Consider the following 13,906-nt stretch of genomic DNA (forward strand, 5'->3'; position numbering starts at 1 on the left):
CCCTCTTTCCACAACAGTCTTTTATTGAGATTCAAAATTGTTTGTTGGCGAATTCCGAATTCCAAATTCAAAATTCTTTGCGTTTGACCTTCTCTGATTCTCTGGCTAACCTCATTCGTTAATGTTTATCTTCTTTATTTACCACTCCAAATTCTGAAAACTCTGATGTCTTCCATTTCTTATGCCTGAAGCTTGACTTTCTTCAGTCCAAGTTAATTAAAAAGTTAGGACATCTCCGAGACGACCTTAATATCGACAACTCCATGTGACTTTCCTTTTCCAATTTTTTCTCTGACCAAACTGGAAGAGATGTAGGCTATTTCCTATAAGCAATTATCTAACACAAATCGTATATCTACGAACCCAAACAGAACCAAGAGCCCTCTCCACTCTTCCAATAAGTTTGAAATAAGTTTAACCAGATGTCTTGTCTATCGATATCATTGTTTACATTAGTTTATTACTTTAAAAGACTCAAAGATAGTTGTCCAAACCATCACATTTTATTAAATCTGAATATACATATTGTTATGTTCCTCCTGAATCATAAATTTTATTAAATTCTATTTATCCAGAGTGATGTTATTGTCATATACGCAAGGCAATACGAGAGTAAGCCTACTATTTTTTCCCTTAGAAAATATAATTTGTTTTAACGATGGCTTTTACATGGTTTAGCTTCAGTCTTTCATTCTGCCATTTTTCAACAGTGTTTATCATTCTCTATTTGCTTTTGTCATCGTTGAGAGACGCAAGAATCCCTCTTTGTGGGGGTTTTTACGAATAGCTTGTTTGAAGTCTTTGTCGTCCGTAAAGCAGCGTTCTTCAGCGGCCAAATAGGTGATACCCAGAGGATGCCAAATCCCATCTGTGAATGGGACGGGGAAATATTAGTCCAAGAGAAAGTTGCAATTGCATCGCTTGTGCTCAAACAAAGTGTCAAAATGGAGATTGTCGATGAGGACTTCAATCAGGTTTCTGGGTATCACCTATTTGGCCGCTGAAGAACGCTGCTTTACGGACGACAAAGACTTCAAACAAGCTAGTAAATTATTTTCTTGTAAATTATTTTTATAACTTTATAATTTACAAGAAAACCAACATATCCTCTAATTGTATTACTATACTGTCCGTTGGTGAAGTGTCAAGCTTTCTTCCTCGCTTGAATCGAAAGAAAAAAATCAAGAGGCATTATCTTCGCATCGTTTCTGGCACAGTATCAACAAATTTGCACCGTTGTGCCTCTAAGAAAGATGCAGTTGAAACAAACATACATCAGAAAATTATATTGTGAACAAACCTCAAAGAATCTCAGAAAAATTCACGTATTTTTTTATCTTCGTCTTTTCTTTTCTGAAATATTCCTACACTATTTTAGGATCTCAAACTCAATTCTTTTTTTTTTTATTTTTTAAATTCTAATTTTCTTTCTGTATCTAATTATCTTTCTCTAATGTGTGTTGCGAATCGAAATCATTTTTTATAACCAAAGATACGTTTTACAGGCTTTTAAATATTTACAAACTTAAATGACTTGCGAGTTTGTTTATCAACCGCACTTTGGTCTAAACATTGCATTTTTTTCAGAATTTATTTATCTTAAAGTTCTTTTTCTAAACTATTACAAACAAAGATTTGTTGATTGTTGTTGAGATTTTACTTCAAATACTCACGACGTTTTAGCGTTAAAAAAATAGCTTTTCTTTCCGCCGATTCTAATTTTTATTTTTGTTCATTCACGTTTTCATGGTTTGATTTTTTTTCTTCCATTCAATTTGTATTTCTTTCGTTACAAATCATTGCAGTCAACTGTATTCAGACTTAAGGAGTTTACTCTTAAATTCTAAGTAACCTCCAATCGAGCTAAAAATTAATGTTACGGGTTTTATGATACTCCAAGAAAAAAAGTAATTAAGGATAAATGATATTATAAGAAGTATCCAAAAATAAAATGAAAATAATAGTTTTAATTTAAGAATTTAATATAATAATACACATAAAAATGAGTACAAACTTATACACCATAATGAATCGCGTATCACATATATACATGTTGAAAGAAGTCACATTTTTGTCATGTGTTCAATAGGAAGGTTTTTCTTACGTTACCTTCCTTCATTCATGAGATGGCTATTTTTAAGGTTCATCCTATGCTATAGAAGTACTGAAACATCCTTAAAATTTTTCAGATTTCTTCTTTCCAATCAACTATTTTGAAAGAAGAATTAAATAAATATCCAACTGTTAAAGAAGTACCAATCAATTTAAAGCAGCAATCGCTAGTTTTGGAAGCTTATTCAACCTTCAGCGTTAGTTTTTCTATTGTATTTCTTGCATTCCATACACAGATTCTTTGGAGATTAATGCAGTATTAAAGTGGTTCAAGCGGAAGGCCATGTAAGTTCCTTGGTGAACTAACTCTTGCTTTTGCAACTTCTTTATAAATCTCAGTGACTACATCGGTTTGTCTACTTAGTGCTCAAAAAAAAAAAAAAAAAAAGATTTTGAAAATTCTTCTTTTAAATATATTACTATAGTTAAAAGAAAGTCTCCATAGCTGTGGTCGACAAGCAATGCTCTGTGAAAAAAGACCTAAGTTTGAAAAGGTAAGAAATGCTGAGGTAACGGGTTTTTGCGTCCTATAAAGTCGTTTTTTTTTCATCCAGTAGACCAAACTGACCAGAAAATGGACTAGAATAGCAGGCTCAATGGTCAAACACAGGATACTTGACTTTTACTATTGAGCTTAACAAGTTAAAGGATAGATTATAGATATATTATTAAAACGAAAAAAAAAACTGGTACCAATGAAGAGGAATAACAAGATTTTTTTTTCATAGTCAATGCTCTTCAGGCGTACAGTTCTGTGTCTCTCAGTACTTCTCGGCTTACTGGGAATAGTCATCTTGATCCGTTAGAAGCCACAGTTCAAGTTTTTTTTTTTTTACTCTGAATCGAGTTGAATTCTGTTTTCCGAAATTTGGGCTACAGGTCTTGGTTCTGTATAATGAGATGATAATATTCTGTGGCTGGTTCTGTGAGTGAACTCCTACGTTAAGTTGCAATAAGATGCAAATAATAAGTAAGGATAGACAGAATGTTACATCACATTGTTGACTTCCACCATTGTTGTTGGGCCTGTTAAAACAAGAGCAGCTGCTGTCCAACATCCCTTTACAGTATAACTGCAAATCATCAAACTTGCTTCTCCTCTTCCTGATTTATTCCATTTATCTCTATCCTCTGGAACAGCCGTCCTCATGATGTGTTTCCCAACAGTTTCAACCTACAGATCTTCAAGAATAATGTCAATAAGTTTCTTCTTTCTCAACCCTCATACACGGTACTGATGTGCTATAGGTTCTTGTACCTCTAGTTTGTGGGATAAATATATAAAAATGTCGGTTAACGCATCTTATAATTGAACTTTCTTGTATAATAATTGAAATTTAGATGCTGTTTAGTCACATATACCTGGAAAATTTTAATAATCCTAGGATTATTAAAATAATGTGGACACAAAAACGATTTTTTTGTCCAGCACCTATGGTTTTATTCCTTCCTATTTCCATGATAATAGAAATACAATAGGAAAGAGACAGTATTATCAACTATATGAGTTAGCCATCTCCCCTCCAAACTTATCGTGCATCTGCTTGCAAATAGTGGCTCCGAACATTGAGAGAGAGAGAGAGATGATCTTTCAAGTTTAAACTTTTCATCATTGCTCAGCTTGTATTAGTAAAAAGAAATTGTTGTGAAGGAGCTGCTACATACATTTGCCATTCCAAGGATCGTTCAAAGCACCACTCATTTTGTAATCGTTTTCAAAGCATTTTCGAAAATTGAATGGGTTTGTTTCATCTGTAGGATCTTAAGAAAGAAAGTGATTCTAGTGGTGTTATCTTATTTTTTTAAAGGTGGCTACATCCTTTCTTAGTTACTAGTGGAATGTAGGGTAATTCTCTGACCAGAATTACTGGGAAAATAATGCCTAGTTGGTCTTAATCTACACGAACACGTATTTGCTAACGTCTAACCGAAGTCATGACAGCAGTAGGGATACGACCTGGATTCGAATCCGATCTAAACTGACAGATAGCTTTATAAGAAGCCTGATTCAACTAAAAGATGAGATAGCCAGTCCCTCTCAACAGAACCAACAGAGATTTTTTGTTGCGTGCGTCTAACCAACAGGATAATGAACACACACATACACGTGCGCGCGAGCGTACATTTGTCATATAGTGGTCTCGTAGTTGCTTAATAATAACACAACAACAAATCTTAAAAGAGCTGACAAGCGAATGACAGTGTACTAGATTCGTGACCTTCTCAAATGCGTCAGTATTAATGCCAAACAACCCAACTATGATGCTGATGATTCACTTGTTGCATGTTTTTTATCCACAGACTTCAAAAGTACCTCAATGCTCACCAACGATCCACAGTTACGGAACATAAGTGCTGCTTACGATGACAGCATTTCGAATTATCCTGTATTTACACAGTAGTTTATGTCACGTTGTTATTATACCTTAAGACATTCTTAAGACTCACTGATGTAAAACTGTACATCTTCTACTCCTTTGTTATGTCAAGAAACGTATTTTGGTCCCTTACCTAATGTTTTTTTTTCTTTCCTAAACCTGTCCTTTGATGCTACTGTTGTTTTCTAGGCGGGTGTTCCTAACTTCTAGAGTCAAGGTGATCAAGTAATAGCAGGACACACGGCAGTGACACCGGAAATTCACCTACCATAACGCACCATCTTAATTGAGATGCTTCTAATCTCCATCCTTGAATCGGTGACCTTTTTTCGCTTTTTTTACTTGCAGAATACGGAACAGACAACCATTTCCCACCCTAAATATAAACATCATACTTGTGGATGACTCGTAAAATCGTGTCAGAAATGTCTGTGTGCACAATGAGAGTTAATAATCTTTGGTAAACCTTAGCAATCACACCTCGCTTACAGCAACTATCTTCATGAAGATGTCTAACGGACAAAATATTTAATAATTAGAAAGGAAAATTGGTGTATTTTTATAAACCTGTCTCACCCGTCTTTCCCGTTAAAGTCATCTATATTGCTTGATAGGTCAATGCTGCGTATGATTCATAAAATAATGACATTAGAAATATTTTGCATAATTAACCCATTCTATATTTTTTACAGCGCTGTTATCAATGATATTCATATTTTTTACCAAAGTTGTTGGGATGGCTTATGGGTTTGTGATCAGGAAAAACCAGACCTTTTTGATGAAAGTCCCTGTTAACATATTAACCTAACTAACTTGATTTAGCTGAAAAGGAATAATAGATATTCTTCTCTTAACGTCTTTTCTAAAAATAAAACAACAAAAGGGTTAACATGACATTTTATTTCTATATTATCCCGGAGTCAGGAAACCCATTGCAGATACGTCTTTTTGGTGATGTCCTTCTAGATTTATTTAAGGCTTCTGTAATAATACAAATGTTTAGTATGTAAATTAATTAAGAAAAATCATAAAAATTGCGATATGAGAAACTTTTACTAACATAATAAAGTTGCCATTAACATACACTGACAAATTTGAACAGAATATGCAAATTAAACTTATATAATAGTAATATGATATGCACGATGAAGTAAAGAACTATGTTTAATTATCATTAAAGCCTAATAGAAATTGATAAGATAAAGAAAGAATAAAATAACTAACTAAATTGCTTTCATGAAACTAATTTCCTTAATTACTATAAAAAATTACTTCCAGAAAATGAGCAAGTTAAGGCAAACATTTCGATTTTAATATGGTTTGCGTAAAACTTTATTGTTTTTCTTTATGTATGCTGTCTTACTAAGAAGAAATGGTTTTTGTTTTTTACCTGCTCTGAAAGACTGGACTTGTCAGACTCGTAATGTTGATGGGTTATTCCAAACTGATATAAGCTAACATTCCTGTTTGAGCAAAGTACAATAGGCTGCATGAGTAAGGGACTCAGTCAATTTCTTCAAGTGACAATGGATCTAGCTTCTGTTTTGCTTAATAAGAAATAAGTCGATAGTGTAATGCTGTCTTAAGACATGCCTAGTTTTGATTAGAATGGATGAGACTTCATATCGATATACTTCCTTATATTATTTGTTTTTTCGAAAAAAAACAACAACTAAATATTTCCATCTGACTGTCTAAGAATAAGAATGTGTTAGGACATTAAAGAGATCTACTTTAAGGTAATGGAGATGCGTGCAGGCTTTTAAATCAGTTAGCCAGCCTGATTGCCCGAGTGGTTAGCGTATCCGCTCTCCAACCAACAGGCTGCGGTTCGAATCTCTCAGTGGGCATTGATGTTGGTGATTGTCTTTATGTGGGAGATGAATTTTATCGCCTGGTGTGAGGCCATCTTCCCACTTATTGGAAGCTTTCAGAAGGCTTTACAAATTTCACATTTGTGCTCTACAGCAGGGTTTTTCGGACTATTTAAAAATAAATTAAAAATTAATTAATTAAAAGGAAAAAATGCTTAATCCCACCCGAATTCTAAATTGCTAAACCGTTGTCTACATCACGCAGCCGCATCAGAGGGTAGAGTATGATGGGATTAGAAATTTGTATTTGTTTAAGAATGGCAAAGATAAACAAGATTACGAATCCCATTATCGTATACCTTTCACTTGCTGAAATATTTCATCTTCTGTTTGTTGGTCGAATAATTTGAGGAGGGAATGTTGGTGATGTGAGAAACTCTATGAAAAATAACGAAATATCCAATCATTAATGGAATAAATTGATTTTTTTAAATTCCTGAGTTCTTGTTGTGAAAAGAATTGTCAGTGAAGAACGAAAGAGTCCACGACTGCAGTTTAATGATTTTATAAATTAATAATCCACTATGGGTCGAAATGGAATATTAGCTTCAATAGTTCAATTCCAGTATGAAGCATTTGCGAGAATATTAAAACTTGCTCTGTTGCCATCGTAACTACTCTAAATCGACATCAAGTATGTTTAGTGTGCAAGGTTCAAAAGAAAGATATATTGATCAAGAAGTATATTTTTTTTATCATGCAACTCTTATGTGGATGAATTTCATCCTGTGAGACCATCGCCCCGTTTACTGGAGGCTTGAAGTACTTTGAAAAAGTTCCGTGTTTGTGAACTTACAGACTATGTAAAAAAATAAATGAAAAATACATAAAAAATTGATAAAAATGGTAAAACAAATTCTTATCCCAACCACGGTACAAAATGTGATACAGGTTTATAATAATCTTTATAAACCTGGGTGAGAAACACACATTAAAAAAATAATAAAAATAATAATAAAAAAAAAACTCGTTTCTAAGACGAGCTTGAGAAGCATGTAAATATATCTGATAAGCTTGTTCAAAACCCAAATACAAGTCCGTTGTTTCATATCAAGGAGAGATTACTTGTTGAGAAAATGTCCTAATAGAACTATATTTCTCTAAAGTTTCTGGAAGAGCACAAATAACTCCTGCTTTTTTTTTCATTTGTTTGAATTTTGGTGAATTCGAAAAATGAAAAAGTTTTGAATAAACAGGCTTTCAAAATGCATATAAAACGTGTTATTTGAAGCTCTTCTAATCAACTAAGCCAGTTATATGACATCAAATACTCGAAGTCGATTAAATGATCGTCGCTTGAAAAGTCTGAGAAGCTTCTTGTCCTTTATACGATTTGAAAATTCAAATCTTTCTAACAGAGACGTATGATACCCAGCACGATACAAAGACGTCATTAAAAAAAATCAATTTTTAGTATTTACGTAATTCTTTCTATTCAATAAAAAAACTTCACTGAAAAACATAAAACCTTTTTCACATACAAAAGTGAAAGTGGGTACGAAATGTCCTCCTACTTTGACCTTTCTTGTACTCGTACGAAAGGATAACTAGAAAAGCTGCACCTATCAAGAGAAATCCGCTAGTGAGAAGCAGCAACTCCAGTCTTCTAAAAGGAAAGAAGGAAGGTCAATGTGTTTGAAGGAAAAAAAAACTGATTTGCCTGACAAGTGCGGAACTTTGTAGAAGGTCACACACACGTGTGGGAGAAAGTGAAAACGATTGGATAGTAAAACATCAATGACGAATTACGTAAACGGTTCATTGACTTAGTAAGTGTAAAAGGGTAGTGATTAAGATTTATTTCTTAAAAGCCTTATGTCTTGAGTCTACTGATTAAGTCCACGAATTGCATTATGGGATACGATGGGATTGAGACATGCGGATTGCTATGTGCACATTTAACGTACAATTATGATTTTATTCTTAAAACCAGGTTAAGAAAATCAAAAAGAAATACATTGAAACATGCTCTGAAGAAAAAAATAGATTGTAATTTGTCATCCCATTATTCTTAAGTGAGGCAAGCTTGTTGTTGAGCCTGTTATGTTATTTGGCGTCTCTTAAATGCTACTTTTACAAATTAAGAAATGGGTCGTGAAAAGTGGCACTTCAAGGTGTCCACAGATATTCATCACTGAGACCCAGACAGGTGATTTGTTCTTTATATATGCCCTCCAGGTTGCTCTTGTTCGTAAATCATTCTGAGAAAATTAAATAAACGGCTAAAATGTTAGGTTAGACGTTATTGTCTACCTTTTGTTAATGTATTGTTACAAAAGCCTTGGACTCGGCATACTTGAGAAATACCGTATTTTAGATAACTCTAAAATCTTGTAAAATGACAGATGTTTAGATAGTTCTTGAATATGAATGATGTAAATAATCAGAATAAATCCTTGAAATAAAAAAAAAGACAAAATCTTAGGATAAAGGACTATAATTGGCAGCACAGTTTCTTTTATACTTCCAAAATATCCCCCAAATAGCTTTTGTTCTTTCAAATGAATAAACTTCTTAAAATAATATACAAACGCATAGCCTGACAACAATAGAAAAACGAAGCATTCAAAGAGTTTGAAGACCGACAGTTGACTACGTAGTCTACTGCCTGATATGAAGTAGTAGACACAATCCAACTATTACAAAATGATTTATTTAGTTTCCATCTACATCAAACCCATCAGACAGGAGTTTTAAGTAGTTCGTATCGTTAACTGAAGACGTTACAGACATTATCATCAAGGATGCAGCTCAAGGTAACCATCTCGACATCTCCCACATCAGACACAAAAAAAAGGAGACCAACAAGTCCATTTAACACGTTTTCTAGGCAAGACTTGCTTCTCGTTGCGCATCGTTGTAAATTAGTAGCAAGATTAGGCCGGTCCACTCGGCTCGCACAGGTCAAGTGGGTTGATAAAATTGCACGATAAGGTCATTTCAGTTCTCTATTCATCCATCTACATTGTGTCGTCTTACTAACATCCTAAACCTAGTTATTCCTAGCGTTACCTCGATATTTCTCCATCAGGTTTTTTTACTTTCTCGAACACGAGACTTGGTCACGTGGTTGAATGTGTTTTAAACAGCTATCGAGTATAAAAGGGGTTGCTTATTTGAGATGGAACACACGGAAGAACTCTTTCAGGTAAGATTGCTTTGGAACTGTGTCCGTTTTATTTAGTATCTATAGATAATCCATTGTTTAATTCCTGTTAAATTCCATAAAATGAGATATATTTATTTAACAGGTCATCCGGATTAATTCAGGATGCTAGCGTATAGACTAACCGTATTTTAAGAAGAATTTAGTTCAGATTTCATAAAAATTTATTCATTTAAAAAGCCAATTTGCGTTTTAAGACTGACTTAAATATTTTATAAAAATTTATTCATTTAAGAAGACAAATTTGCATTTTAAGACTGACTTTTATGTATACTTTATGTATGACTAACTTTTATAGCAAAATCTTTCGAATATGCTATAAATAAATTTTAATCAAAAACTATAAATGGTGTTTTTTAGATATCTAATTTAAAAATATTTAATAATTTAATAAATATCAGAATTATTTTTTTTTGGATTTTATTTTAATATTTCATATTTCTTTTAAAAAATTTGAAGAAAACAATAAAATGTTCTATTAAAATATGGTATGATTGACTATGACTTTGAGTGAATTCAGAAAATGAGTTTTATGTATGAAGATTGTTCAACAGTTTTTTAGAAATAAAAATAAATCATGTTAGTTAATTTAAAATTATGCGCTTCTTTATGTAATATTTTGTTAAAATATGTATATGGCCTTGTACAGTAGTAAATAGTCGGGATTAGCCATCTATGGATGATGATAATAATTTCTGAGGAAGATTCCAGATTGATGAACAAAACTGGAATAGCATTTTTAAATAGATCTCTGTTTAGAAAAGTAGTAGACTTAAAATCACCATATTTTAATAGCTGATCCTTAAATGATCTGTTAAAATCATTTTTATTCACTCGTTTTTTTGTATTGTTGTTTTACCAGCATTTTTGAACAGATAAACTAAAATCATGATTTTCTTATGAACTCGACAGGAGTCTGGAAAGTTCTGATAAACACCTAGAACAATTAATTTTATGCCTTCTGATATATCGTAAAAGAAAAAGAACAAATTGTTACAATTTGATGCAACAGTTAAAGGGTTTTAAGATATGTGTTTATATCAGTAACTTTAATATCATTTTTGTTCTAGGTTTTATTAGAACTATCCAGACTCTCGTAGGATAGTTGTTAATGGGCATAGTTACATAATCAGTTTTTAATTTTCATATTATTATTATAATAAACAGAATTATTAACTATTTGAATAAACTATTTTTTTTTTGCATTTCAGTTGAAAATCACCAAAATGAAGACATTTCTCATTAGTAAGTTGTATTTATTTTCTTTATGTAAATTGATTTCATATAAATTTTAGGAAAATTTCGATATTAAATAAAATTGTAAGTTAAATTAACAGCTATTTCGGAAATATTTCTTTTACTTTAGAGTAATTTTTAGATACTAAATAATTTTACATATATTACTACTATAATAACTACGTTGTAGTGCAAACACTTTAAATCCCCGTGTGGTGGTCGGGCTAAGAATAGCTCCACTGCAACCCATGCATGTCGTAAGAGGCGACTAAAATGGGACGCAGAGTTTCGAGAGTTTCGCTTTCTTAGGTTTCTTCCGAAATTTTTTCCCGGTGAGTGGGCTTAGATTTCGGCGGGATTTGTCCTGAGAGAGCATTTTGAGTCTCTGGGGAGGGTGGTCTCCGGGGTGGCCCGTGAGGGGCCTTCCCGGTCGATGCTTTTGCCTGGAATATGAGCGGTTCTCTTCAGTGGTTGGGGAGCCCGCCACTGAGTAGAACCAATGCTGAGTTGGACGGTCTTTCGACCACTCGTAGGGAGATCGTCTTAATTTTTAGAGGTGGCTTTACTTAAAAATCCCACTGCAGCCCATGTATGTCATACGAGGCGACTAAAATGGGTTCCCAGGGAGGGTAATGGATGGCAATGCTGTAGTTAATGAAGTTCTAACTGAGGCTCGACTATTGCTGTTACCCTCCTGCCATGATCCTAGCTCAATAACACCTTTCCTTACATTGTCCTCTTCAGGGGAATATGAAAAGCATTCTTGCTTCGCTCATCTAGCAAAAAAAAAAAAACCCAAAAAACTTTAAAAAGATTGACCGATCCAGGGTAACGGATGGCAATGCTGTAGCCAATAAAATTTTAACTGAGGGTCGGTTATTGCAGTTACCCAGCCATGACTTAGAGCTTTTAGCTCAATAACACCCCATCCACACAGATTTTCTTCAATCAGATGAAGGGATAAAGAGTCAAGGACTCGGTTCATCCCCCCCAATCCCCCTTTAAATTGTCCCAGTGTGGTGGCCGGGATAAGAAGAGCTACACTGCAGCCGATGCATGCCGTACGAGGCGACTACAATGGGTACCCTGGGAGGGTAATGGATGGCAATGCTGTAGCCAATGAAGCTCTAACTGAGGATCGGCTATTGCTGTTACCCTCCTGCCATGATCAGAGCTTATAGCTCTATATTACCCCATCCATACATTTTCTTCTACAGATAACGGGAAATATGAAAAGCATTCTTGCTTCGCCCATCTAGCCTAAACAAAAAAAAAGAACTTTAAATTGTATATTTCTGTATAGCTATTTCTATCTTAGGCTTTATAGGTCAGAAAGTTTTCATTTTTTAATATTTCTAATATATCAATATTTTATGAATAAATAAAACGTGCAGAGATTTAATGAAAAATTAAGTTCTTTTAATGAAAAAAAAAACAGAATTGAAATGGGAAAAATTATGAGAATGATATAATAAGAAATCGCGTTACAATGAAAAAGAAAGGAATAAATAATAACACGGCATTTAAAACTATCGCAAAGAATAATTTTTTGATATTAATGTAAAAATTAAAAAAAAATTAAAACAAAAAGCGAATAGTAATAGTTATATAATAAATATTATAAGTTATATATAATTAAGAGAAAAATCATGAAAATAATGTAGTTGCAAATAATCTTATTGCGAATAATTTTGGATTTTAATGAAATAATATGGAAAAATGTGAATTATATTATATTTGAATTTAAATGAAAGTGTATCATTGATATCAAACATTATAAATAGTATATTATTATCTTTTATTGAAAACTATCATTAAACGCGGAAAATGCAATTAATATATCATTGTACATTATATTACAGTATACTGCATTATACAATTCAAGCGTCTGCGTATCTCGTGACATTTTTTGTTCCTCTTGAGGAAAAAAAAAGTCCATTAAAGGTTCTACTCTACTCAGCAATTTGAACTTTTCTTTTACATTTTTTTCATCAGCTGATTTTAGTTGATGAGAATCTACAATAGAATACACACTAGTATAATCAAATAAATACTAATTAGGATTAGGAACATTATATAGCACGCTGTGAAAAAAAATGTCTTCAACTCTGGCGATGGTAAAGACTGGTTACCGATGAATTTCAAAAAAAAAAAAAAAAAGGAAACGAAGCCGAAGGATGAAACCTACAAGTTATTCTAAACTAACTTAAATATTCAAAGAAACCATTTAGTAAGTTATATATTATAACTTATCGTCGGGATAATTATAAACGACTATGAAAAAAGAGTAATAAACGTATTGTGCTAGAAATAAAAATAATTTGCCGATTTTTTTTCTATCTACAGTTTGCCTGTCGCTCACTGCAGTGAATGCTCTATCCAGGGTAAGTAAATATGACTTTATTCTGTATCGAATTGTTTTAATTCATTTTCAAATAAAAGAATTGACTTCAAAAATAATTATTAAAATACTTAACTCACTCACTATAAAATCAAATTATTAATTATGATTTATTTGAATTAATCAATTATTCGTGGCTAATTATGAAAAGTTATTCATTTTTAATTATTAGCTATTTAAAATTTATTAGATAAAATGTCACATCCATAAAAATAAACGAATTCTTATTTAATTAAAAAGTTAAATATTCTATAAATAAAATATTATTAACGCATCTCAAAGGAAAACAACCTATAATATTTAATAACTTTTTTATACAAATTAATTATTTTTAAATGATTTGAAATATAAATCTCTCAATATTTTTCGTCATGACAAGTTTCCAGTTTGGTATCGCTGACAATTAAAATTTTTTTTTCAATTTAATGATTTAAAATATTTTTTAAATTAATCCCGTAAACATATTTTTATTATGCAATTTTAAACTTAACGCCATGAATAAACATTAAATAATGTTAACTTGGTTCATTTCTTAATTGAACTGCTAAAAATAGTAAGAAGGATTTCTGTTTTCTCATTTTCTTAGAGCAAGAGACAAGCTTACGATCTTCCTGCAGGAGCTGAGATTCTTGTCGGCGCTGTCAAGACTAGCTTCCAGTGTCCCGATGATGGTTACTATGCCGATGTCGATAATAACTGCCAGATCTTCCACGTGTGTCACACCGCAGTGGAGAACGGA

This window comes from Typopeltis vanoorti, chromosome 9 (assembly GCF_054136105.1).
Source record: "Typopeltis vanoorti isolate ZY-2024b chromosome 9, IOZ_Tvanoo_1.0, whole genome shotgun sequence".
Classification (NCBI taxonomy): domain Eukaryota; kingdom Metazoa; phylum Arthropoda; class Arachnida; order Uropygi; family Thelyphonidae; genus Typopeltis; species Typopeltis vanoorti.